This window comes from Balaenoptera borealis, assembly GCF_965194805.1.
Source record: "Balaenoptera borealis genome assembly, chromosome: 5".
NCBI classification, from domain to species: domain Eukaryota; kingdom Metazoa; phylum Chordata; class Mammalia; order Artiodactyla; family Balaenopteridae; genus Balaenoptera; species Balaenoptera borealis.
Window position 1 is genome coordinate 61,140,927 of NC_138862.1, and position 25,767 is coordinate 61,166,693.

Sequence of the window (25,767 nt, forward strand, 5' to 3'; positions counted from 1 at the left end):
TTACTCTTTCTGCTCGGGAGGCTGAGGTTCCTACATTTCCAGCTCATGCTGGACTGTACCGTAAGCAACAAGTGAAATGAGTTCAGTGATCTCATTCTAGTCCTTCGACTCCTGTCCACATCGCTAAGCGACTGCACAGCTTGGCACAGGCCAGGATGAGTCAGCAGTCTCTGGTCATGAGAGGCCAGGCCTGGAATAGCAGGGGGGGTTTAGGTCAGAAGCAAAATGAAGCAGAAAGGCGGTCTAGATGGCAGGGCTCAGCTCCGCAATTCACGGAGATACTGCAGGTCAAAATGAAAGAGCCTCATCAGCTCTGGGGTGAAGATTGTAGGAGTGTACAAAAAAGGAGCAGCAAGGGAAAAACTTAGAACAGCTGCCTACCAAACATAGCAAGAACAAATTAGAGTACCACAGACAGAAAAAGAGGGCACGGGTAGAGCCCTGGAGGAGAAAAGATGCTCATTAAGATCTCTGGAATACCTTTTTTTCCATGTGCTCCTGAACTTGATTTAAGAAACAGTGGTTACCTATACACTATCCTGGTATTTAGGTATTGCTTTCCCAGTTTGGTAAGTAGCAAAACAAACAAACAAAAGAAAAGCACTGCAGTAGAATAACAAGAGGAAGCCTCATGTTCCATAAAATAATGTAATTATAAGTAAAAGCCTAATATCTCAAAGATGTGCATTTGGGTCAATAGTGTCCTTGAATAGCCTGTAAAATCTGGTCACAAAATGGTTAAAGAGAAGCACTCCTTAAATTAAGCTTGGATGGCAGTAGAGAAGAACTAAGAGAAAAGAAAGACATAAGTTCAATGATGGAACACAGGGGAAATATGAAATTATGTCTATATTTCTACCCAGTGGGGTCAGCATAGACCTCCAACAGCAAGTGACACTTCTAGTCAACAGGACTTTCAAACACCTCTTCCTGTGCAGTAGTACTGTCATAAGCAAGAGGAGAGGGAAAAGAAAACAGCCAGAGGAAAAAATCAGGTTCAACCTGAAAAATAAATCAGTAATAAACATTTTGTTTTGGAGGAGGCAAATCACCTGAATGAGCCAATGGATAAAGAAAAGACTTAGTGTATGAAACAAACTTAGAGGAACCATTTCTAGATAAGGAAACTGAGGTGGGGACAGAATTATCAGCAAATAGTGGTGATGGCCCCCAAATAAGGAAGAAAGCAACTTCAAAAGTCAGATGGGATGCAGCAAGAATGGCAGGGAAAAGAGAATACCATCAACAGAGCTGGGAAATGCTAGTGAAATATTTCTTTACAGTGCTTTGAACAGGACTAATAAGGACCCACCATATATTTCTAATTGTTATCCCTTAAGGACATACAGATGTGTAAGATGTGTAAAAAAATGTAAATTTTATTTAGTTTTCATTCCAGAGATCATTAAATCATCTCAACATGTCTTTGATAAATGCTTAACCTTGAGCAAATGAACTTTCTAGCCTCAGTTTTCTTTTCTTTGAAATGGAATATTATCACATTGAATTATTATAAGGACGGAATCAGTGTTTGTCAGTCCTTATCACAGTAGTATCTATCACAGGTTGAACACTCAATAAAGTGTTATTGTTTATATTTGATTATCATATCATCTTCATAAGTGCCAGTGAAAGAATCATTCCCAGTGTCGTTGCACTGTACTGAGTGGAACCAATACGAAGACTCTAGTAAAATCAGTTGAGCAACATTCCTCAGAGAATGTTGCCTTAGAAAGCTTGTTTCTATCTGGAGACATTAAACATTATGCTTGAACACAGAGGATGTTAAAAGTCTATTATGTTAAAATCTTGATTTGGGGTATCTATGTTGTCAAAGCAGCTTGGAGCTTAATAGCATTCAGTAACTAGAGACCTAAAAAAGAAAAGAGGGATTTTTAGAAGCTTCTCCAAAAGCAACAGGATAAAAGTGCTATCGGCCTTGACCGCATGATGAGGGTTTTTTACCAAAGGGAAAACTTAGTCCAGTTGATCATCCCAGCCTAATTGATTAATTGTGGGTCTGACCATCTGGCTGATGAATGCTGACACCCAGCAGTGATTACTGTGAAACACAAATCCGGATGTGCTCTCCCTGATGCCTCCCACAATAATGGCAACGCTGAACTTAAGGTTAGTTTTTTCAGGCCTCTTGGCTCAGTCTCTTCATGGAACAGCAGTTGTGGCAGGGAATATTTTACTAGACCTGGTCAAGCATTATCTTCTCTTATTTCAGTTACCCACCCCTTTCCAACTCCACGCCTACCTGCTCCTGAGCCCTCTCTTGTATATAATCACTTTTCATGCAAAGCATTCCATCTGTAGTTTTCATCATACTGTCTGATTCTCTCATTTCCGGTTGCTCTATTCTGAAAAATATTCGATTGGTCTAAAAGACCTATACTGCTATATCACAGGGAATCCTACTGAAACATTTTTATCGTATCTTCTTTGCTACTGGTTTACTTCAAATTATCCTGTGCTTCCAAATAAAGAAAATTATTTCACCAAACTCATGAATCTGATTATAAGGCCCACATATGGCTCAAGTTCTTCATGAGGTTAATAGAATACAAGGGTTAACAGAAGATAATTTCTGTATCTTAAACCTACAACTGATCCTTAGTTAGGGTGTCCGTTGGAGAAGATTCTCCCCACAGGGACTCTGGAGCACATTTCAGTGCTAGAGAAAAAAGTCAGGCTCCCATAAATAACAGGAATCAATAGCAATGCCACCCACAAACCTATCAAGATAACCTGTACATGGGAGAATTCTCTAACCAAATCCAATTTGAATGCATAAATATAAACCCTGGAGAATTACAACCAAATTATTTTATTATTGTGGGAAGGCACAGGGGAGTAAACTGACATAAAATGTCTTGCAGAAAGTTGGCCAAAGAGTCACAATGAAGGAGAATCATCCATTTCCCCTCTCCTTTTCCCAGACTGACTTCCATCTCAGAATTCATCATTTTTCTTGCTCCCCACAGATGCTGAATTCTTCTATGTTCCAGGCTGGGTTAGTGTTAATTTTCGGTAGAGAATGGCAGTAGCATGCTGAACTACAGAGTTCCAGACTGGGAGTTGGGAAATGTTTTTGGCCTGACTGTCAGTAAACAACTATGTGTCTAGGGCAAGTCAAGTCCCTTAACTCCCCATGTCTCAGTGTCTTCATTGAAAAATGATAGGGTTGGACTGCCTGAAATCCATAGTCTCTGCCAACACTAAGATTCTATGGTTCTATAGCTCATTTCCTTTTTCTCTCTGGCACCAACTGCTCAACAACTCTGCTTATAGTCATTTCTCTGCTCTCAGTTACTGATGGAAAAATATCGCCTTCATTTACTAGCCGGTATTTGGTATTTGTAACCTTTCTCTCTTTTTTTGATGCTAGATATTTTGAGTCGTAAACATGAACATATCCAGATAGATGCTTTAAATTTGAAAGCATTTAAGGAGAATAGCTTTCCCATGTAGAAACATTTAGTGCAGCTCGGCATGGAGGAAGCCAGGCATCCAAAAGTGGAGCAAAGGGGCCAATTCACAAATGAGAGGAAGCCTTTCATAATAAGAGTCTCCAGACTCTTCAATTTAGATAAAGCTACCAAATTCCAACTACTTTTCCAATCAATCCCAGACACCCTCGCAGACACTTAGGACTATAAATTTGAGGACCAGCACTGGCAGTGATGCAGTTCTTATTTCACCTCCACCATGTATTGCCAAGTAGGATTTAGGATGGCATAGTAATAAGAGCCAAGAGGACAATCTGTCATTTATTTTCCTCCAAACTTCTCAAAATTTCCCATTTGGGCTCTGTTTCCCAGTTTTAATTTGGTAACTGCCATTTTTCAGCATTTCTTTTAACAGGTTACTAATAATTTCTGATACAGGATCTCATATTTCATTTTGTGCTGCTAGAACTGCTGTTAATATTTCATCTGCCTTCAATTCAGCTCTGAATAAAGGCTGCTGGGTTTTTAATACACGGTTAACACTTTGGTTCTGGGGATTTGATCACCAGTGTTCACCCAGTTTGTCCATATCTTGTTGTAAGAGTAGTAGATTATCTCAGAAATATCTCAGGGTGTGTGCTTAATTAAACATTCTGGGGTTACATTACAGTTTCTTTTTCTGGATATTTGATGAAAACAACACAAACAAGTGTTCTGTGTTTGTTCTCCCAGGTAGTTTGCTATTTACTTCAGTACGAGTGTTCTGGAAGCAGAGAGCAATGGTTTAGAGCCAGGGCTCACAGGCAGATCTAAGTTCAAATTCTGGCTCTGAAATGTTACTACACATACCACATTAGGCCAGTTCTTTAACCTTCCTGAACTTATATTTTTCTATTTGTAAATAGGGATAATAACGGTATCTACCTCTATTGCTATGAGTTCTCAAAAAATGATGGGTATCATTATTTCCCTAGCATTAATAATCTACATATTCACATTATAGTGTTACTATTTTGCAACATCTTTTCAAGGCTAACAAATTATTTTTGAGTCCAGTCTTTTGTTGTTTGCCTTATTATAGTTTACATTTTAAAAAAACTCTCAGTGAAATCAAGTAAAATATTTTAAAATTGGATCCTTAAAACCATACGTACAGTTAAAAATAGTATATAGCATCATATTCTTATGTCACTTTTCAATCTAGCATCAAATTCTCAAAACTCTTTGTTCATCTAATAGCCAGGCCTGGATAAGGCACATCATACTAATGCTAAACCATTCCATAAAGAGATGACTGACTTCCCCCTACTCCCAAACAACACATTATTTCAATATTCTTTGGTCATGTATCAGTCAGGGTCCATCAGGAGAGAGAAATCACACAGCAATTTGAAAAGGAAAAATTTAATATAAACAATTATTAACTATAACAGGGGATTGGAGTAATGAGGAAGTAACTAATAAGAAGAGAATTGTAAATTATATAAGAATAAGCAAAAATAAGGAGCAATCACAACTTCTAGGGCTGATAGAGAGTGCCCAAGGAAGAGTCCCTTACACCTCTAGACTGGGATCTAGTCCTTGTTGGACAAGGCATACCCAGTGAATGAATGAATGGCAAAGAAGTTGCTGGAGAGCTGTGTCAGTAAAACTTGCTGGAAATCTATACTCTAGGGTGCCAGGGAAGCTGTTCACAGGGAGGCTGTCTCATTTGAGGCACACTACTACATAAACCACCCGATGTGTGTATGTGTGCACGTGTGTGCATGCACGTGTGTTGGGTGCTGCACGTAGCCGCTGGCTGCTGGGCACCGGAGAAGCTACCTGTGCTTCAGCTGCTGGGCACCGGGGCAGCTGTATGTGCCGCAGGAGCCAGGCCTTAGAGAACCATGCGCACGGCAGGAGCCTGCCAAAAAATACACGGGGGCTAGGGAGGAGAACCTCTTTCTCCTATAATGTCTGTCTGATTCCTCACTGACAAAGCACACTCACACAGTTAGGAAAGGAAAAATATTTAAAGGACCCAGATACATTTTTGTAGAGCAGGCAAGGAAGGGTAAATTTGGATCTGAGAGGCAGTATATTGATAACTGGTAGAGTTATTTGCTTACACACTTTATGAAATAACTCACTTCGGAGACTACAATCCAGTGTTCTCTTACTTACTATACTACTTACTAGGCCTGCTGTTTACCTTTAATAATATACTGACTCTCTGCATAATGAAATAAATATTGTCAGAATTAAGGAAAATAATATTCTATTAAATAAAAGTGGCAATACTTGTATCTGTATAATGACCTTCTTTCCTCCACAAATGCTGCCCACATACGTTTTCATTGTTTATAATTAACAGATTAGGAAAAAAATGTAAAGAAATACTAAACTATTGACCTAAATTTACACATTAGTGATCCCAGTCCAGAATTTCAACTAAGTGGGTAATCAGGAGAGTCACTGAAAACAACCCACAGCTTCAAGAGTGGTAAAGATGACCTCAACTATTATTTTTCCTTTCTCTCTCCTTTTCTTTTTGTTGACTCTAGAACCCATATTTGCTGTTCCATGATTCATTTTTGGGGAGGCTGTTAACTATAAGTTGCTATTTTTCAGAAAAATGTCACATAGTTAGCAGGAAATTTTTCCTATGATTCTTGTCCTATATTGTTCTACCTTCAATATTAAATAGAAAAGCATAAGTAAATGACCAGCTTAATGCATTCCTCAAGGTATACAGTGATCACTGTCAGAAATAATTTTACATACAGATGGGGAGGTATACTCAAATACCTCCACTGTTTTCACCTAATTCCTTAAGAAGGGGACAGAACCTTTTATTCTATAACTAGAGGTAGGGTTTAAAAACACAAACACTTGACATTAGAAAGGGTTGTGGTGGTGAGAGGCTGAGAGCACAGAAAGCAACTGGGTGAGAAGAGGGTCCTGTGGAGAGAAGACTGTCTCAAGACTAAGGCCACAAAGCACCCATCTCACCCATTCATCTGTTTTTACTGATGCCTGGCTATAGCAATACTATCTGTTCCCACTATTATGGGAAGGATCTACTTGTTTCCTTCAGTTGTGTTTTCTGAAAACCAGTGCTATTATCAAGCAAAACAAGCCCTGTTGGGCTGTCTCACGATCATACTGTAGGCAGCGCTGGCAGCTGCAGGTGGTTGTCTTTAGGATTTTCTTTTGTTTGTGTTGTGTGTGAAGACTGAGGATAAACCTAATGACCCTGCTGCGTACATTTGATCCCCACCTCCCCGGCAAACACATACGCACACCTCTCCCCTGCAATTCCTGAGTCCAAAAGTAGATGATGACAAAGACGAATCGTAAGTCCATGTGAATCAGGCAGGCAAGTCCATTTTATTTTAGTTTGCCCTTCTGTTCAGCTGGCTTTTCTGCTCTGACCCACTATACTTACCCTGTCGGCTGCTCTTACTAGCGACATGCCTTTTTAATCAGCCTTCCTGGGGTCTGCATTTGATTACAGCATTTGTGTTCTATTTTGATTCTTTTGTACTATGCCCTGTGGTGTTAGCTTGAAAGGTGTTATTTATAAAATGAAATTCTATTGTATTGCCACTTGGATTCAAAGAGGGCATATAATATTAATGCAGAATGTATTTAATATTTTGAATCTATTAAATCAATTTCTTCATGAGAACACAGAATGGGAGGGAGGCAAGTGGGTTGGTAACCCAGGTAATAAGACTTCAGAATCACCTGCACTTTCCTTCACAAGCATTCATGAAAGCTGGCATGAGAATCTTTCTCTTAACGTCAGGGTTTCCAGAAGGAAGAGACTACCTTTCCTCAGCCAGACCAGTGCAGTGTGCACCTGTTTAAACATTCAATCGTGAAAACCAAACATTTTCCTAGGCCTCAGATGCAAATTTTTGACTAAGGAAACCATGAGACGAAACACGGATATGACTTTTTTACTACCTAGGAAGATTTAGGTAAAGAAGGAAACCTAATCACCTGTTTCCAAGGAGCTGCTTGCAGGATTTGTAAAAAGAAGTATTCATTATGTTCCTAACTCCCCTCAAAAGAAGGCTAGGAAAATTCTAGTGATGCTAAGAACTGAGGCAGTTTCCAGGGTGGCATGTTCAGAATGACATTCTCGCCTAGCAAAAGCCCAGGTTTCTTTATGGCTGCTGGGCCTATAGTCAAATGTTTATGGATCAGATTGACGAAGGAGTCCCCAACTTTTCTTCACTTCTAATTTTAGTGCAAACTGAAGACTGGAACATTATATCACTATATCACAACTTGCGTGTCACATCTGTTGCTGTACACATTCCATTCTTCCACTATAACCCTTTTTTTTCCTGGTGATACATCTGAAATCATCAATGGCTGCTCTTCAGATAAAGAATAAGGAAGGATCAGGTGTGGAAGATAGTTTAGCAATCAGGCTCTGCAGAACTTGCTAAAAGAAACTGTCACTCACAGGGGAAGCTGGCTATGCAGTCCTGGAGTGAGGGTTCCTAGAATTTCACCTGTTCTCACTCACTTGCTCACTGTATAACTCCAGGAAATTTAGGGTCCAGTTTTCTAATCACTAAAATTTGAATAACTATATTTACACCTTTCTACTTGCATTGGACTTCTTTAGGGATGAATGAGATAATGGTCTGGAATGCTCTAAATTCTCTGCAATGAAGGTGGGATACAACTGCACAATATTATTAAAATGATAGTTCAGATCCCTTTTTTTTTGTTGTTTCTCCAAATCCAGATATGAAAAACTAACAAATGAATGAATTTCCTCCCCTTTGGGAATGAATCATATGCCCTCATTCATAAATGACATCCCAAACATGAGGAGCTAGGATGTGTTGGGAAATATACATCTCAATCTTGAATGCATCCAGTTGTAAACCCCTTGCATGAAAAAATCACGTTATTTATCTCTGTATCCATCTAGGTCCTACCATATTGATTTGCATCATGTAAGTATTTCATTAATATTTGTTGAATTGTACTGAAAAATGAGATCATACAATTCCAGAGCTGAAAGTTGCTAGAGATCATCTGAGTCCAGTTACCTCATTTTGCAGATGAGAAAACTGATACCCAGATAAATTAAGTGACTTATCCAAGTGCAATATTAATAACGTTACAGGTCTTTGGAGGAGTTAAAGATCTGTCACTGGAAATATATAACTCAATCAATTACAACAAAATGAATGTTCTTTTGTCAAAATAAAAAGTATTCTTCAGCTCAAATAATCTGAAGTATTCTAATCTAACCAAGGAGGCTGAAGCCTAAAGCAATAAGTAAACTTCACGAAATGGCTACAGACCATAAGTGTGCTAGAAATGCCATTACTAAGGTTATACATTTTAATACCATGCCTATCCCCCACTCCATTGGCATACTTTTCAGGTAAAGTTAAGGTTGTGAAAACAAAAAGGAATTGCAAATCCTTAAAATTATGTGGGATTCATGGAGGTGCAATTCAAAAATGAAACTACTTTCATTTATTATTTCAGTTTACTATTTAGCCATATTGTAGATGGTAAACCAAATTTAAATTCCAGGGTTCGGGAAACAAAATAGGACAAGACACTTTATCCTTTGTTAAATAGAAAGTGAGCAGGACTATGAGAAAGATAATTTCCCTCCAGTGGAAGTTACTCATGTGGTATTTGCAGAACCAAGTTTGTTTGACTCTTGGCCTGAGTTGTCTGGTTAAATCAGTACCATGACAATAAAAGCCAGTCAAACTATCCTTTTGACCAACTTGATTTTTTTTGAACAGTATTAAATTTCTTTTTCTTTACTTAAATCAATCATGATATTTAAATTCTTGATTAGAATGTAAACAATTTGTAGTCAGGTATTTTAATGATCTCCTAAAAACTGCAGCAGACTGACTGGCATAGAACAGGAACTGAATAAAAGTAAAATGTCAATTACTGTAGAGTAGGAATCTAGGAATCTCCAGCGAACTACTTCTCATTTTCCCAAAGCTCCTTTCACAGTGGAAATCCCTGAAGGTCACAGAGAACAAAACTTGGAGAAAAGGGGGACAAGTGACAGCAACAGACTCTAGGCTTCCAATAGTTGGAGGGCCTGTTGGAGACTATCATTTGTATATTACCAAAACTTTACTCCAGAAACATAATCAGGTTTTCACAGATCAAGTTCAAATTATTAACTTGATATTTCAGCCTCCATTTCTTGCTCCACCTTGCTTAGGCATCCCAGGTTCCAGTACTAGCCAACAAGTATTCTAGAGTGTAGCCAGACTATATTAGTGTTTCCCTTTATCTTGGTATTGCCAAGTGAGTCCTAAATTTTAAATTTTGTATTCTATTATCTCCATGATTTATTAAATCATGTCTGGACTTCTGGGTTGGAATATTATACATTCATTTACTATGATTCAATAAGCATCTACTATGTGTGAGACACTAGGAAAATAAATAGGAATAAGCCTTACTTCCTGCCTTCAAAGAATTGAGGAATTCACAATGCAGTGTCTACTTCCCATATATAGCATATATGTTCCTGACTTTAAGCTTTTGTTCTTCCCTTAGCTGGAGTGTCCTATTGTCATTCTTTTATCAGTCTAATTCCTTTAGTTATCTTGTAGTCCAGCTTATGTTCTATCACAGCCGTAAATCATTTTCCAGTTTTTGTAGTCCACATTAATTTTCTTTCTTCTTCTTTTTTTTTTTTTTTTGACTAGTACAGCTGGAATAGACACTATTGCCTACTCAATATCTATTCCCCCATTTCTGCCTACCTACAGACTCCTATTTTGTTCAGAGTGGCAATGTGCTTAGTCCTGAACGATGAGTTATAATATTTCTAAGCCAATTATGACAAATCTGTTCCCTGATTTCTTTGCCTCCCTAGCAACCAAGGGTGGCCTTGGGACCCAGTCCTAGTCAATAAGATCTATGTGGCAATCTGCTTGAGAAGCTGGTTTCTGAGAAAGCTTTTTCTTTTCTGATAGAGGTAAAAAGTGATCCCCTGCTTCCCTCTTCTTCCTTTGAATATGGACATTATACTTCCAGCTGCAGCAACTATTTTGTGAACATATGGCAACAAGCATGAAAAAAAAAGCAAAGATAAACCCAGAGATTTTGACCCTGAGTTTATCACACACCAGCAGCTCTCTACCTCTGGACTTGTTACGTAAGAAGCACAAACCCCTATTTGTTTAAGCCACTCAAGTCAGAATTTCTGCTACTGAACGTATTTCTAACCAAGAAATAATTTTCATAAGTTGAGTTATCCAAACTGTTCTTCCTAACTAGATGGTAGACACTGGTCACATTCTTGGTATTTAATAAATATTCATTTGCTTCATATCTTGATTATATATACTAGACGTTCAATAAATGTAATGAAATGCTCACTCTGAAAACAAGGGGGAAATTTCTGTTAAGAAAAGAGGATTAAACCAGGTCAAAACAGAAAATTTTGAGTCTAAAATAAGAATTTTTATGAAAAGAATTTGTTACAACCTAGTTCAGTTATTAATACAATAAAAACAAACTTGTAAAATTTCCTAAAATTAGTAGAAATATACTTTAAGTAAGAAATAAGACTAAGCCCCAAAGGCATGGATGTTTTAAAGAAGAGATGATATAAATAAGATTTCTACTAAACATAGAGAAAACAATGCAACGCAGTTCTGGCTCTGTTAAAACTAAGTGAGGAGACAACACGCGTTAAATATCACTAGCGACAAGACATTTTCTCTACCCCTCAGGTAGCACGGCTGTGACTCACCCAAATGCTCCACACTCCTTAGCACGCTAATTAGCTTCCAAAACCTTTCACCTGACGTTTGAACCCACGAGCAAGGAAACTATTACAGTATAGCATTTGCTTTTGGAGAAAAGGCTACATAAGTTAGGACAGAAGCTATTTTCAAGTCTTCCAAATATTACAAATAATGGGGAACCGTTGAAGAGAGAAATAAGTAGCTTTGGGTCGTTTTAGGTTAGTGACCTTAAATATAAAGTATGATTTAATCAGAAGCCAGAGTAATCATGGCAGGAGGTGGGGAAAAAGACTCAGAGCTGCCTGGATCTGGGGAGGACTTTGGTGGCAGCTTTCAGCTCGAGCTAAAACTGCAGGATTCTGTCAAGAGGCCCCACAAACACAGGGCTGCATTATGTAATGCATCTTGTATTCCTTTGTGAACTATTCCACAACAAAGTTTCATTAGTTTCCCCTCTCTAGACATTTTACCACTTCCAGGCTGCAACTTGTCCAGAAGGGAAACTTTCTACCTCAAATAAAAGTTTAAGTTGCAAGAAAACTGACATTTTTCCAGGAACTAAATCAAATAATTTGAACTTTATACAGACTAGGAAAATACTTCTTAAGCTAGGTGGACCAAAGTAATCTCATTTGAAGAATTTCCAGATAATTCAGCAAACTCTCTCTCGAGCTGTCATTTGCTGGTTATGTTATTCAGTGTTCAGTGTACCACTCTCAGAGGGTCACCGTTCAATATAGCACTTTATAGGCAAAATTGGAAGACAGCATGTTGCGTGGATAGTACATAGCAATACATTCTCATAAATAGTACCTTTTTTTTAAAACAAAATTTATTTTTGTGCCTGTCATGAGGATATTCTAAGGTTAAATACAGTCCTACATTATCAAATTTAGTTTTGGTGTATAAAAATCTATCTTTTAGCAGTTTAATTATTTTTATCAATTACTAATATAATATTACATAATATTATTTTGATCAGCTGTAAAAATAATTTAACTGTTGGACAGATTCTCCCTCGTGACATTTCAAATGTTGGTTTAATGACTGTCAGTTAGACCCCTATGAAAGTGACTAAGGTTTACTGGGGAATACTGCACAGAACATGTCTGTTTGAGTTTCTGGGTTGTACATAGTCAAAGTTTAGATGGGAACCCCCAACGACCAAGTGGTATAAAAAAACGTGGAATTTGAATCTCAGCAGGTGACACTCTTCCTTCTGACTTGGTCTTAAATGGATGCCCCCAGACTGTCATCTCTTGGGCAGAGCATGAGACTGAAGCATTCAATCGTGCTTATAGTGTTTAAGAGTCAACTTCATGGGAATTGGGAATCGGGGCAAGTTACAGGTCAGGTATAGGAATTTTGATTCTGCTGGCCTTTTTTCATTCAAAATGCATCACTCTTAAACCCAGAATTATGTCCTATAAGTTGAATAGTCATATTTCCCTATTTACTCAGGATAGTTTCAGTTCCAGCTGTTCAGGCACAATTATTAATAGTGGTCACTTTCACTCTGAAAATTGCCCTAGTTTGGATGATAAATTATGGGGTTACCCTACATACAAGCTTTAAAAAAGTTATTTATAACACCATTTACAGTGATAATCATTCTCTTTAGGGCAAATTAAAATAGTCACTATTGGTCAACTTCTGTAAAGAGAAAGAGATAAACTAAAACTTTATTACTTTAATCCCAATGCTTCAACTGGAGAGATCTTGCCATATAAAAGTTTATTTTAAGATAAGAATAATTTCGGAAAATCATATTTCTATGAATTATTTAGGTTTTCTAATCTTAGGTAGTACTGGGGTTTTTTTAGCCCTATTTCATACAAGAAGGTATATCTGCCCCTAAATTTTGTTGTAATGAAAAAACACAGTTTATGAAGTAAAATTCTTTAACTCTTGGATCTGAATCCTAATTCAACTGTTTGCTCAGTTGGCAAATTCAAATAATCTCTGTGAACATCATTATTATTAACCCCTTCTAAACTACCTTTAAGGACATTTTAAAAACCAGAAGTGAAAGAGCTATATAGTTTGTAAAAAACTGACATGATTTCAAAATAGTTATTATTATTAGTTTTTTATAATAAAGACGGCTTTTGGATGGACGGCAGAAAAACTGCAGTAGCTAAGACTGAGCACACATATGGGAACAGGGGTCTTTCTCTAGAATCTCCTTCTTTTACAGCTTCATCACATTTCTGGGTGACACCTGTGCATGGACATTGGTGGCCCACAAAGATCTAAGGGGGAAAGACTATGGACCCTGTGCACAGAGGCCTGAAAATGAAAGGCTGAATTTTCAAGTACACAATTGTGGTCAAAGGTTTTGTTAGTGGTTTCATGAGTTTCTGATATAGATAATCTTTCCTCAAAGGGAAAAGGAAAGGGAAACTTGGGAGCAAGAGGAGCTGGAGTAGAAGGGCTAGTTTGTGGAACAGAACAATTTTCTCTTTGCTCATCACATTTTAAAAAGAGATTCCTGGATCCCTACTGACATACTCCTCTTTCTTCTTATTGATGATTCTACTCTTTCTTCTCTGAAATTCTAAATTCTTTGGCCCAGAAAAAAATCTAGGTGTTCAGAGTTAATTCTCTTAGTCTGACATCAAAATTACATGGAAAGTGTTTTTCAGTTTTTCATCTACATGAATGTAATCAAATAATTTTATTTTTTAAAAGGTCTCTGATCTTTTCCCCCAATTTTTAAAAAGACATTTCTTTCTTTTAGTAATTATAGGAAAGTTCTTATAAATTGCCCTTCATTTAAATAATTAAACAGGTAAATATACTAAATGGAGAGTTAATCCTTTAATGTGTGGCATTTTTGTCTGTTTACATTGACTACTGTGAGATTTAGGGCTCTAGTACCTAATGTGAGGCCCAAGACCTTCAGGTTTGCACAAAATTCTATCAAGCAATTCTCTAATAATTCTCTGTTTTAAATATGTACTATTTGCAAAGGTTACTGGTAGGATAAAAGAGGAGTGACTGGTGAGAGCCTGCAGAGGGGAGAGGAATGCCAACAAGACTGTACTTGTGTACCCATGGGCTGAGAAAGAGCACTGGAAATCTCCCCATCACTTAGAGAGAAGAATCTCTCTCACACATTCCATCTATTAGAAGTTCATTTGTGTTTAACAAGCCCCTGTTTTAAAATGCAAATCTGCCTTGTGAACCTGTAAACCTCATTCACACCTTACTGTTAATTACTTTTATATTCTAGAATCTGATCAACACTTAACTGATATTGGCAATCTAGGAATGAACAAATAGCTCAGGGTGCAAAAAAGGGAAATTTGGGTGGAGTAGGGTTGGAGGTGGTAGGGTAAAGATTTCATTTGTGGGCAATAGAGCATACTGATATTTTGCAGTTTTGTCCAGTAGCTCGGAATACCACAAAATGAGAACTTTTCTTGATTGCCAATGCCTGGCTGAGATCAGAACAGGCCTGGAAGCCTGAAAATTTCAGGTTTCAAATATTTAGCCATAGCAAGTTAATAGAGTTTACTCTTTCCTGGAAACCTTTCTAGCTAAGTCTCACTATCTCCCCAAGTTGGCAACCCTGGACTCTAAGACTCATGGTTCAGCCTCCCAGGTTTGAAGCTCAACTGATAAATGAATTCCAAAAAAACAAAAAAAAGGGAATGCGGCCCAGTCCTTTTTCATTGTCTCACTAGTCATTCACATTTTTGGAGACTATGGTATGTAATCCTAGAACATACTGTAAGCAGTTTCAGAAGAATATAAGATGATATATTATTTCTATATCTGTTTTAGTAAGTGCCATTCAATCTGATATCAAAAGGTTGCAAAATTTGAATTAGACTTCAGTTGACTTAAACTGCAAGTCTTGGTTAGGCAGAAATTCAAGGAAAAATATTTTATGACCCCTTGTAACATTATTAATCACTTCTCCTTTTATATGAAAAATAAATACGCTAAAATCTTCATTCTTAAGAAAAGGGGTCATCTTTCCCACCAAAATGGCTAATTTTAGTTTTTATGTGGTTTGATACATTTGTAAACTATTACATGAAAACATATGGTCGGAACATGCTTATTCCTTCATGAGTATTCTTTTGAGGATGCAAAATATTCCTTAGTTGTTCCATGTGCTATTTTGTTGTGCTGATGATTTCTTGTTCTAAATATTTTTTTTTCTTTTTCCAGCGTTAATGAATTCTAATAAGGAAAAAAAGAAGCTCTCTAATGAAAATCTCTTTCTTGCAGATGTGGGCTGGGAACAGACATAGGTCACAGGGGGACAGCAAACATTATGTCACACATTCTTCAATCAATTGATCCCTTTGTGATTTATTCACCTGAATGTATTTTGACAAGTAGTGAAGCAATAGTGGAAAAGGGATTATTTGTGTGGCTAATTTTCATTTACCTATAAAGTACTAGACAAGTTTTTCTTTTTATTTCTTACTAGCTACACACTTTTATGACCCATAAGATCAGTGAACCACCATTTTAAGCTATGTCACTGATAAGGAACAGTGAAAAGTCCCACAGGTATTAAAACTTCACAAAGCCTGACCTTGGAGTTTTGGTGTATGATTCTCAGTTGATCTTTCAGTATAATAGTCAACTATTAAATTGGCATGGTTGAAGTGCAGGTCTTTCAAATAGAAGGGTATTGTAGAAAAATTGAGAATCCCTCCAACTTTTAAATTTGATTTCTTACTTTATATTTTGCCCTTACCTTTCCTTATAATACTCCTCCTTTTTCCCCTACGTGTATTTATTCCCATACCTTCCCAATTCTGCTTGACAGAGATACTCTACTATTTTGGCATATGAAAGAGTCTCTATAATTACTTGTTGAATGCACAAAAAGCCACTTGGACAAATATTTTGAAGTGGAAAAATAGAAAAACATTAAAATAAGCGAATTAACAAATCTACAGCTTTGGGAAAAAAATCCATGAAAGTAAAAAAATGGTTAATAATTTTAAGTATATTTAGGAAGGATGAAGCCTAGAAGGTTAAAAATTAGAAATTCTAGAATTAGAAAAGAAAAAAAATAATACAGTTCAACACAGTTGAAAGCACATGCAGAAGGAAGCTAATACATTGTTTATTAAGAAATTAAATCTAAAGGCTGAAATTAGAATGCTAGTATTATTGTATCAAAAGCAGAAAATTATTTCTTTCTTCTCCAACTCTAGAGAGAAAAACAAATTCTCTAATGCCACCAAGAACAGAATAGGGAGAAATGTTTGGAATTAAATAGTTGTAGTATATAAAAAAGCTAGTTGTTCAAGGTAAGCCAGATAGGTTTGTGTGGTACTGGTTTCCAAGATGACCCCCTATGATCCCTGTCTCCTGGTATCCACACCCTTGTATAGTCCTACCTACAACCCCTATGAGGGTTGACCTGTGTGACCAAAACAGTGTGGCAAAAGTGATTTGTATGACTCTCAATGTGAGGTTAGAAAAGCCGTTGCTGTTTCTCCTTACTCTTCTTGATCATTCACTGTGGGGAATCCAGCCCCTATGTTGTGAAGACACTTAAGCAGCCCTATGGAAAGGTTCATTTGGCCAGAAACTGAGACAAACAGTCAACACTGACTTCTGAATCCTGTGAGTGAGCCACCTTGGAAGTGGATCTTCTAGCCCCAGTCAAGCTTTCAGATGACTGCAACCCCTGCTGACATCTTGACTGCAAGCTCATGAGAGTTCTCAAGCCAGAACCACCCAGCTAAGCTGCCCCTGAATTCCTGATCATGAGAGATTCCTGAAAGATAATGCATGTTTTGTTTTAAGTCACTAAGGTTTTGAGGTAATTTTTTTTTTTTTTTTTTTTTTTAGCAATAGATAACTAACATAATGATTGTAGCTTTTTTTTTGGTACCTCAGGTATATGGAATTAGATAAATCATAATCCTTGGTACATGATGCATACTCATTATTGGGCCATACCTGGCCTACTTTTATTCACATAGTTATTTTTTAATGAAAAAAAAATAAATGTTTTAAGTCCCTGAAAGAAGAGTTAGGAGCTTTATAATAACCTACATCTATCGATATAGTTTTCCCCATCTTACACTCTTGCCTCTTCCACCCAAGATAACCATTATCCTGATTTTTAAGTTTATCATTTCTTTGTTTTCCTTTTCATGTAGTTTATCACAACTATAGGTATTCTTAAATTTATGTTTGTGTATATGTATGCATATATGTATATATATTATGTATACAATGTGTATATATTTTGATTGCTTTTAACTTTATAAAATGCTATTATGCTCTACATAATGTTTTGAGATTTAATTATTTTCACTTAATATTATACTGTTAGCATTTATCCATGTTGCATATCACTGCAGTTCACTCATTTTGTGTCTAACTATTGATGTTGCCAAGGTGGTAAGTAAGACAGAAAAATGGGACTAAGAAGCCCTTATATTATGGAATTATGTAGTTGTGGGTAAGCAGGATAAAGTATATTTAGGATATAATCTAAATAAATTAACTAGCTCTAGAAATGAAAAAACTAAACAGAAAATTAATATAGAAATTTAAAAAATTCTTTCCCTATGGATAACAGATAAGCAATAGCATTTTTTTTAAACCGTACACGTTTATTGTAAATATAATACAGTTTATTACACACAGACATACGAACTATGGGCCCCACAGGCGTTTGTTGAAGTGATTATTACAAAGATCAAAGATACATGAAAATATAGTAAAAGTAAATGTTAATGTTCTAAAGGACCCATTGTAGGAGACTACATTGGTGAGCGAATACCAAAGATCATCTAGTCTTACCTTTAAGAATTCACATAATACATTTTTATGTAAATAATAATTATGTACAGAAATTTTCTTTACTACCAACTGTTCTCAAACACATATACATTATCAAAGAATTCCTATATATTAATTAATAACCACCTCAAACCTTTCTAACTACAATCTACAGCATTACTGACAAATCTAATTAATTATGTAGCCAAATGGTGAGGATCTCTCAATCTCACCTCTCACCCTCTTCCCAATCACTCACAGACTATATTCCTTTGTCTTGCTAGCATCATCCAGAAGCTGGACTCATTTGTTAATTCCAGAAATGTTTTAACTATATTTGTTTCAGCCAGCTGTTTCTTGATATCTTTCGGGCTAGCATCAGTTTACAATGGATAGTATTGCTGAAATTCAAAGTTATTTTATTTTAGTATTATTATTAGTTCCCCCACATTCACTCCCTCCCGCACCCCGACCCAGTGCCTCAAGGAGGGTTACTGAGTCATAGAGATTTAATATAAGCTAAACAGACTTCTAACACAAGTAGACTTTTGTTATGGAGTAGCCAAATTAATTTAATCCATTGAATTAGGATTTATCTAGCCACTTGTCTTTATAAAATAGACACAACCACTTTCTCTGACATGACACAATCATAAAGAAGGTGTATGAAGACTATAAAGCAGGAGATATCTCATTCTTAGTTCTTCACTAAACAAATTATGTAGGATTGAGGAATAGAGGAAAACAAATTGATGAAATAGAGCCCTCAACTATGGTATAAAATCCAGAGCACGGTCAGAAAAGAATGCAGAAGATTAGCAGAATTACTGAAGGTGATCATAAGTACTGATGGAATAGAGTTACCTTTTTATCCTTAGTCATTTTCCTAAGGCCTTTTATAAAAATAGGGCATAAATATTTTAGGAACAAATTTTTCTGAAATTTCTCAGTTTTCAAAAAATCTCTACACAAAAATGGACTATATGAAAAGCAGCTAAGTGGGAGAACAACAAGAGTCTGTGGACCAAAAAGGAGGCTACCCAAGCCAGCCCTTGCCTTGATGCCCTCTCTCAGTAGGATTGCAGTGGATGGGAGAAGTTAGGAAAACATTTATGTGGAGATGAAAAAAGCAGTGGAAACCCTAGTTTAAAGAGAGTGAAAGGCATATCTTTTCTCCCTTGTACTAGAGATTGTATTTGGAAAAGTAAGCGTCTACTTTCTTCTAATGAAAACTACTTCTTCCTAACGAAAACTCCACTAGGAACATTTGCAATAGTCAAAGCACAGGGCAATGGTAATGGGAAAGAGAGACCAGTTTTAAGATTTGCTTTGGAGGTTGAATTGATAGAATGTGGTGAAAACAAGCTATATTGAACAATAAGTCAAAAAATAGAATAATATCTTTCTTCCAGTCTATCGCTATAACTGAGAGTTAGTTGACTTTTATACTGCAAATATAAAGAAAACAAAAGTTTCATTCAGCCTCCTATAATCATGCCAATATATTTGCTATTAAATTTCCATTCAAACTCTCTATTTTGTTTACTTACAAGGGATATGATCCCCTTAAACTTTCCCAGACAGTTTGTATGGAAATCAGTTGCTAAGGGTATTCCTAAGGGAAACTGCAAAATGTTGGAAGATAAATAACCTCACTACAATATGCAGATTAAGTAGAGGGGAAGGCTTAAGAGTTACCTTTAGTAAGGAAAAGAAAAGACTTAGAATTCTGGGCTAGAGTTGCTAGTTAATCACGGATTGGAAGGAACTTTGTCAAGGTAGTTTTACCCTTCTTAATTAAGAAGGGAGGACTTTCACATTTTTCCTCGTACGAATAAAGGTAAGAGGTATCATGGAGAGGAAGCTGAAGAGGAATGCTCATCACTCCTAACCTTACAAAGTTCCTTTTCTTCCTCCCTCTACCTCTACAGCTCTTTCTTTTCTTGCTCAAAGATAAAGAACCTAAGAATAGGAAGCCATAGATGGCAGCTGGGAAGTCTCAAAAAGTCTAAAGTGAGGTTAAACTTCCAGGAAAAGCTTTTGGCAATTTACTTAGGTTGAGTGAAAGAAGCCATGTGATGTGCTAGGGAAAGCATGGGTTTTGGGTCAGACAGCCAAGAATTTGAAACCAACTCCACTACTTATTATCAGCATGACCTTGAGCAAGTTAACAGCCTGTTTAAACCATAATCATCTCTAAGATGATGATTACCTATGTGTTATACATACTATGCAGGTTCTCAGTAAGTACTAAGCACTTCTCTAGTATCTCTCTAAACCAGATTTGGAGTAAGGAGCTAGTAATCATGACATTTATGGAAGAGAAAGAAAGATGTCTAGTCCTGAGAGCACTCACTGTCTGTAACAACCATTTGACTATTGACCAGATGGTACTTTGTTGACATCTCTTCCTTTGCTAATTGATAAAATGCTAGGAGTAGAAGAAAAAGGATTAATCTCTAATTTCCATCATTTGAAAAAAACTAAAGATCAGAACTAAGGAACAGAAGACAGTACTAGATTATTTTTAAGGTTAATCCTTTAGAGATTTTTCACAAGCATAACGTGTTTAAGTTTCCCACATTATAGAACATGTTTTCCACTTATACTTTGATATGGTTGTCTATCAGAAGAGTAAAACAATGTACTTTAAGAGTAAATATTCACTAAATTTTGTGCTTTGTTTTGACTAGTTGTTTTACCCATATTTTTGAATTTGTTATGATAGTCCTTCCATTATTATTGCCTTTGCACTGCAGTTAATAAAAAATTTACTAAGGAACTTATTAGTTAACATAATTAATACTGATTATTTATTACATACTAGACATTGTACTAATCACAGTCTTATTAGTATTTTAATACCATTAATAGCTATGAACATATTATATATAATAACAATAGGAACCTTATTGAATGCTTATTGCATACCACATTTTGCTAAGCATTTTATATACATTTTCACAGTTAATACTTTCAAAGACCTAATGAGCTAAGTATCATAAGATAAATGAGGAGACATGATAATCTTCTCTAACTAAGGAAAAACTCACCATACCCAGTCTTCCAAGCACTGATAGAATAGAATAGTAATATCTTAAATTTAGAAAGTGCCATTCAAAAAAGTGTACTATTAACTACTTTACTAATTTGTGTTCTATACAATAACAATGTTATATTACATAGGACTGGCTTCCTCCTAAAAGATAGCATTTGATAAATTATATACAATAAGCCACTAGACTAACAGCTTAATAGAGGAATGAAATTCCATCTGAAGTACAGAGAGAGTTTAGAAAAACCAAACACTTTAGCTTGACTAGAATTTGCTTCAGTATATTGCAAAGTTCATAAATATAGTAGGGCAAAGGTCACCAACACTGTCAGGGAATTATCATTAAATTTCAACACAAAGGCAACAAACTCAAACAATGCAAATACAGAAAGTAATGCTCCCAAAATAAAAGTAAAGCAAATATTATGATTTACTCCAGCTCTTACTCCTTTGATTAACCAGCAGCCTCAGAAATTAAATATTTAAATATTTTAAAATAATACATCTTTAAGCAGTTGACTAATATGTTACTAAATAAATGATCCCAATTACATTTGAAGTGCCTCCCAGTTCAAAAATTTAACCTATATCCATCCATTTCCTATCTCCCCAAATAATACAATAACTTACTTATCCCATAGTTTAATCTGGCAGAGGAGCCAAAGAAGATATGTTGTACTTTCATTGTTACTTTACTTCAGGAAAGGGAATACAATATGAACGATATGGAAAACCTTACATGTGTGTGTGTTTGTGTGTCCCACCACCACAATGCTTTTACTACTAACTCTCTTGTTGACCCAATACAAAATGTTACCATTCAATTAGATGAGTCTCCACAAAGTTAGAAACATTCAAGTGAAATCCATAAAATAAAAATGATAAATGGACTCCAGAAATTCTAGTTCTTGAGACGCTGATTACACCGAAAAGGGCTATTAAAAGTGAAAGGGTTAGTAGAAAATCTTCTGGGCTTATTTAATAAGAGAATGTGGAATTCCATCAGATGTTTTTCTAAAGAAACCACTAACAATGTTGTAGATCTACAAAACCTAAAAGGGTGCACAATGGACTCGAGTCTCTGCTTTGTGATACATGGGTATGCTTTATCAGGATGTACTTCCTCTTTTACAGGATCATATAGGTGAATGAACTGACACAGTCTATAGAGAAGAGAAATCCACATATGTCATAGGGATAAAATTGATTTGATCTCAAGTTCTATATGCATTAAAAAAAACTAATTCTAATCCAAGCCTTGAGGAACTCAGTACTGTTGGTGGTGTTTTGCCTCTAGAATGTTCTCCTTCTTTTGCTTCTAGAATACAACTCAAATTACTTTAAATTTGCACTAGGTAGATTATATATTTCCCAAATCTTTTATAAAAAGATAGGCTTAATGAGACAACTTCTAAAGGCCAGTTGGAAATGTCCTTTTAAAAGTAGTAATAATAACAGAAGCAATACTAATAGAATAAGAATGAGTAACTGAATGCACACTATGTATCAGGCACTATGCTCAGAGTTTTACATGCATTCATAAACTAACAAGACAATCAATACTTTTGAGAATCTACTCCAGACTAAGTAAGCACTATACAGAATATGTCACACACACACAAAAGATAGAAGCAATTTTAATTACACAACAGAGCTAGAAAATATAATGGATAAGGGTATCATGGGAGATTTTTGGTAAAACTGAATAGGTCCTTTGAATCTTTCCAAATATCCCTAATGTCTGCTTTTAAAAAGAAAAAAAGAAACTATAATAATTTTGAAAAAAATTATTCACAAAGAAAGCTCCCACTCTTTTATATGAAGCAGTAATTCTTAACTTAAGACACCCAATATTCTCTACTATTTCTGAAACGTCATTGAGAAGTAGCCATAAAAACTTAAATAATAACTTAAAATAGTCTTCAGAGATAAACAGGCCAAGAAGAATTCTTAGAATATGCACTGGCCTCCATGCACATTATTCAAAGCCATGTACTTTTATCTGTCAGCACTTTCTTCTGTTGTTTTTTATATCCTTAGATTGAGGAATACCAGCATTTGTTTACTGAGAGTGCTTCCACAAATGCATATTCTTATGAAGACCAAGAAAACAAGAAGAAAACATGAGAGTCATAGTATTCTGAGGTCATTTAGTCTTTTTTCTTATTACTATCACTATTATTAGGCCTACTGCCTATTTCTAATAGGCCAAATCTTTCATTAGACCCAAAATATAGCGCTCTTTATTTAGGACCTGGACATAAATATCAGTTGCTCAGTTGCTATTTTCATGGTCATTTTAAGCGATTTCAACCATAAATGCTTTAATATCCTGAATATCCTAAAGCTGTCTAAGTACAAATATACTCCCACCACATTCTTCTATGCTAAAAAGTAATGTAGTTGGAATAAAGTTTCATTAAAATATATGAGGGAAATTGGTGCATTACTAACATCTAAAAATGTAACAATATACATGATAGTCATAGGACATAACATGTAGTTAGGACTTCAGAATTTCTGATGCATCATTTTAAAACATCTTTTATCGTTTTGATAAAGCCGAGGTCAAGTTTCTAAAAATGCAACTTGTTAAAAGCAGGAATAAATGAATGAGGGATGAGTCAGCTCATCTGATGGAAAGGGTAAAAAAATACTTCAAAAGCACACCACATGACTTGGTAAATATTCAGTGTATCAAAATGCAGTTGCCATCTGGCGTTGATAGACTGGGCTAGAATATGTGTTTAAAAAAAAGCAGGAGAGGAAATAAGTCAGCCAGGTTAATGTGCTCTTGTCTGCATTTCATAATTCAGGTATTAGGTGCTTTAAAAAAATATTCATTACAAAAGAAATTGTATTACAGTCAGACTTGTGCAGTGTTTGTTGGGGGTGGGTGAAGAGGAGTAAAATAAGACAAGACCTGATGACACCTATGTAAGCTAAAAACAAGAGTGTTTTAGGTAAAGCAGAATTCTCGATCATGTGATAATACTGCCAAAACACCAGCTTTACGGTTAAATGCAGGGAAGTGGTAAGCCTACATTTGGAAAGAAACTGAAATCTTGCTTATTGTCATCTTTGAATACTCAATTATTCTTTTCTTTGACGATGACTCTTTAAAAGTGTAGAGTAAACCAGAGAATAAACAAAACTATTGGTTGGATAGTAGAAAGAAGGAAAAATTTGAAAGTCCTGAAATTCTTTGAAGTTTTTAAGCTTAGAGTTTGCTACTAACTTTGCAATATGTAATCAAACAAAAAGTAAATGTGAAGGACTTTATATCCCTCTTGCTCAAGAAATGAAGCAAATTTAGAAAACAATATCGTTCACAAAAGAAAACTGAACATAATCAGTGAAAACTTGCCTGAAGTAGCAATGCCTATCCAAGGCCATATCTGGGCTTGTTATTAGATTCCTCTTTCCTTAACCTTGAACATTTCTTGGGTTTCCAAATCTTGACAATTTATGTTTTACCACATCTCTTGGAATCAAGGCAATAGGAAAAAAGAAACGTTTTAACACAGCTTTGAAGGTTAATTAGGACAGTGCCCGGGGAAACTGTTAGCAAAATGGATGAAGCACTTCAGGTGAGAGTTGATTAGAGTCAAGCATACATCGTTTTAAAAAATTGAGGTAAAATTTACATAAAGCAAAATCCATGGATTTTAAAGTGTATATAGTGCAAAGAGTTTTGATAAATGTATACACCTATGTAACCGCTATCCTAACAAAGATTAAGTTCCTTGTGCCCCCTTCCAGTCAATTCCCATCTCTTGTAACAACCAATATTCTGATTTTTACCACTATAGTTTTGCCTTCATACAAATAGAATCATACAATATGTAGTCTTTTGGGTTCTGGCTTCTTTTGCACAACATATCTCTGAAATTCATCCACAGTGTTGTCTGTGTTATAGTGCATTTGTTTTGTTTGCTTATTAGTAGTCTATTCTGTGAATATACCACATTTTGTATACCATTTTCTATATTTGGGTGTTTCCATTTTTAAGCAATTATGAATAAAGTTACTGTAAGCATTCTTGTGCAAGTCTTTTTGAGGGTATAGTTTTCATTTCTTTTTGGGAAATACCCAGGAACGCAATTACCAAGCAATAGGGTGGGTAGGTATATGTTTAACTCTATATGATACTAAGTGTTCCAAGGTGGAACATTCCCACTAGCAAATGTAAGAATACCAAGTATTCTACAACCCTGCCAACACTTGAGTGTGCCAGTCTTTTTTGTCTTAGTCATTCTAGTAAGCATAAACTATGATCTCCTTGTGGTTTTTTTTTGTTTGTTTGTTTGTTTTCATGGCTGTGTTGGGTCTTCATTTCTGTGTGAGGGCTTTCTCTAGTTGTGGCAAGTGGGGGCCACTCTTCATCGCGGTGCGCGGGCCTCTCATTATCGCTACCTCTCTTGTTGCAGAGCACAGGCTCCAGACGCACAGGCTCAGTAATTGTGGCTCACAGGCCTAGCTGCTCCACGGCATATGGGATCTTCCCAGACCAGGGCTCGAACCTGTGTCCCCTGCATTGGCAGGCAGATTCTCAACCACTGCACCACCAGGGAAGCCCTCCTTGTGGTTTTAATTTGAATTTCCCTGATGACTAGTGATGCTGAGTAGCTTTTAATGAGTTTATTGGCCATTTTTAGATCTTCCATTGTGAAGTGCCTATTCAAGTTGTTGCCCATTTTTAAATTTCATTTGTGAACTTGTTATGGAT

The 25,767-nt window shown here is 36.1% G+C and overlaps 1 protein-coding gene across 6 annotated transcripts in view; it reads right to left on the reverse strand.

The window, feature by feature from the left end:
* ZBTB20 (zinc finger and BTB domain containing 20) overlaps positions 1 to 25,767 on the reverse strand; it is a 799,945-nt gene that overhangs the window by 307,321 nt on the left and 466,857 nt on the right. Inside the window, exon 9 of one of the 6 annotated variants that reach the window (XM_082394692.1) lies at positions 5 to 24,522. The exons of the other annotated variants lie outside the window; for them this stretch is intronic. The gene's annotated coding sequence lies outside the window, so the exon portion shown is untranslated. The remainder of the gene's footprint in view (positions 1 to 4; positions 24,523 to 25,767) is intronic. 6 annotated transcript variants of the gene reach the window in all.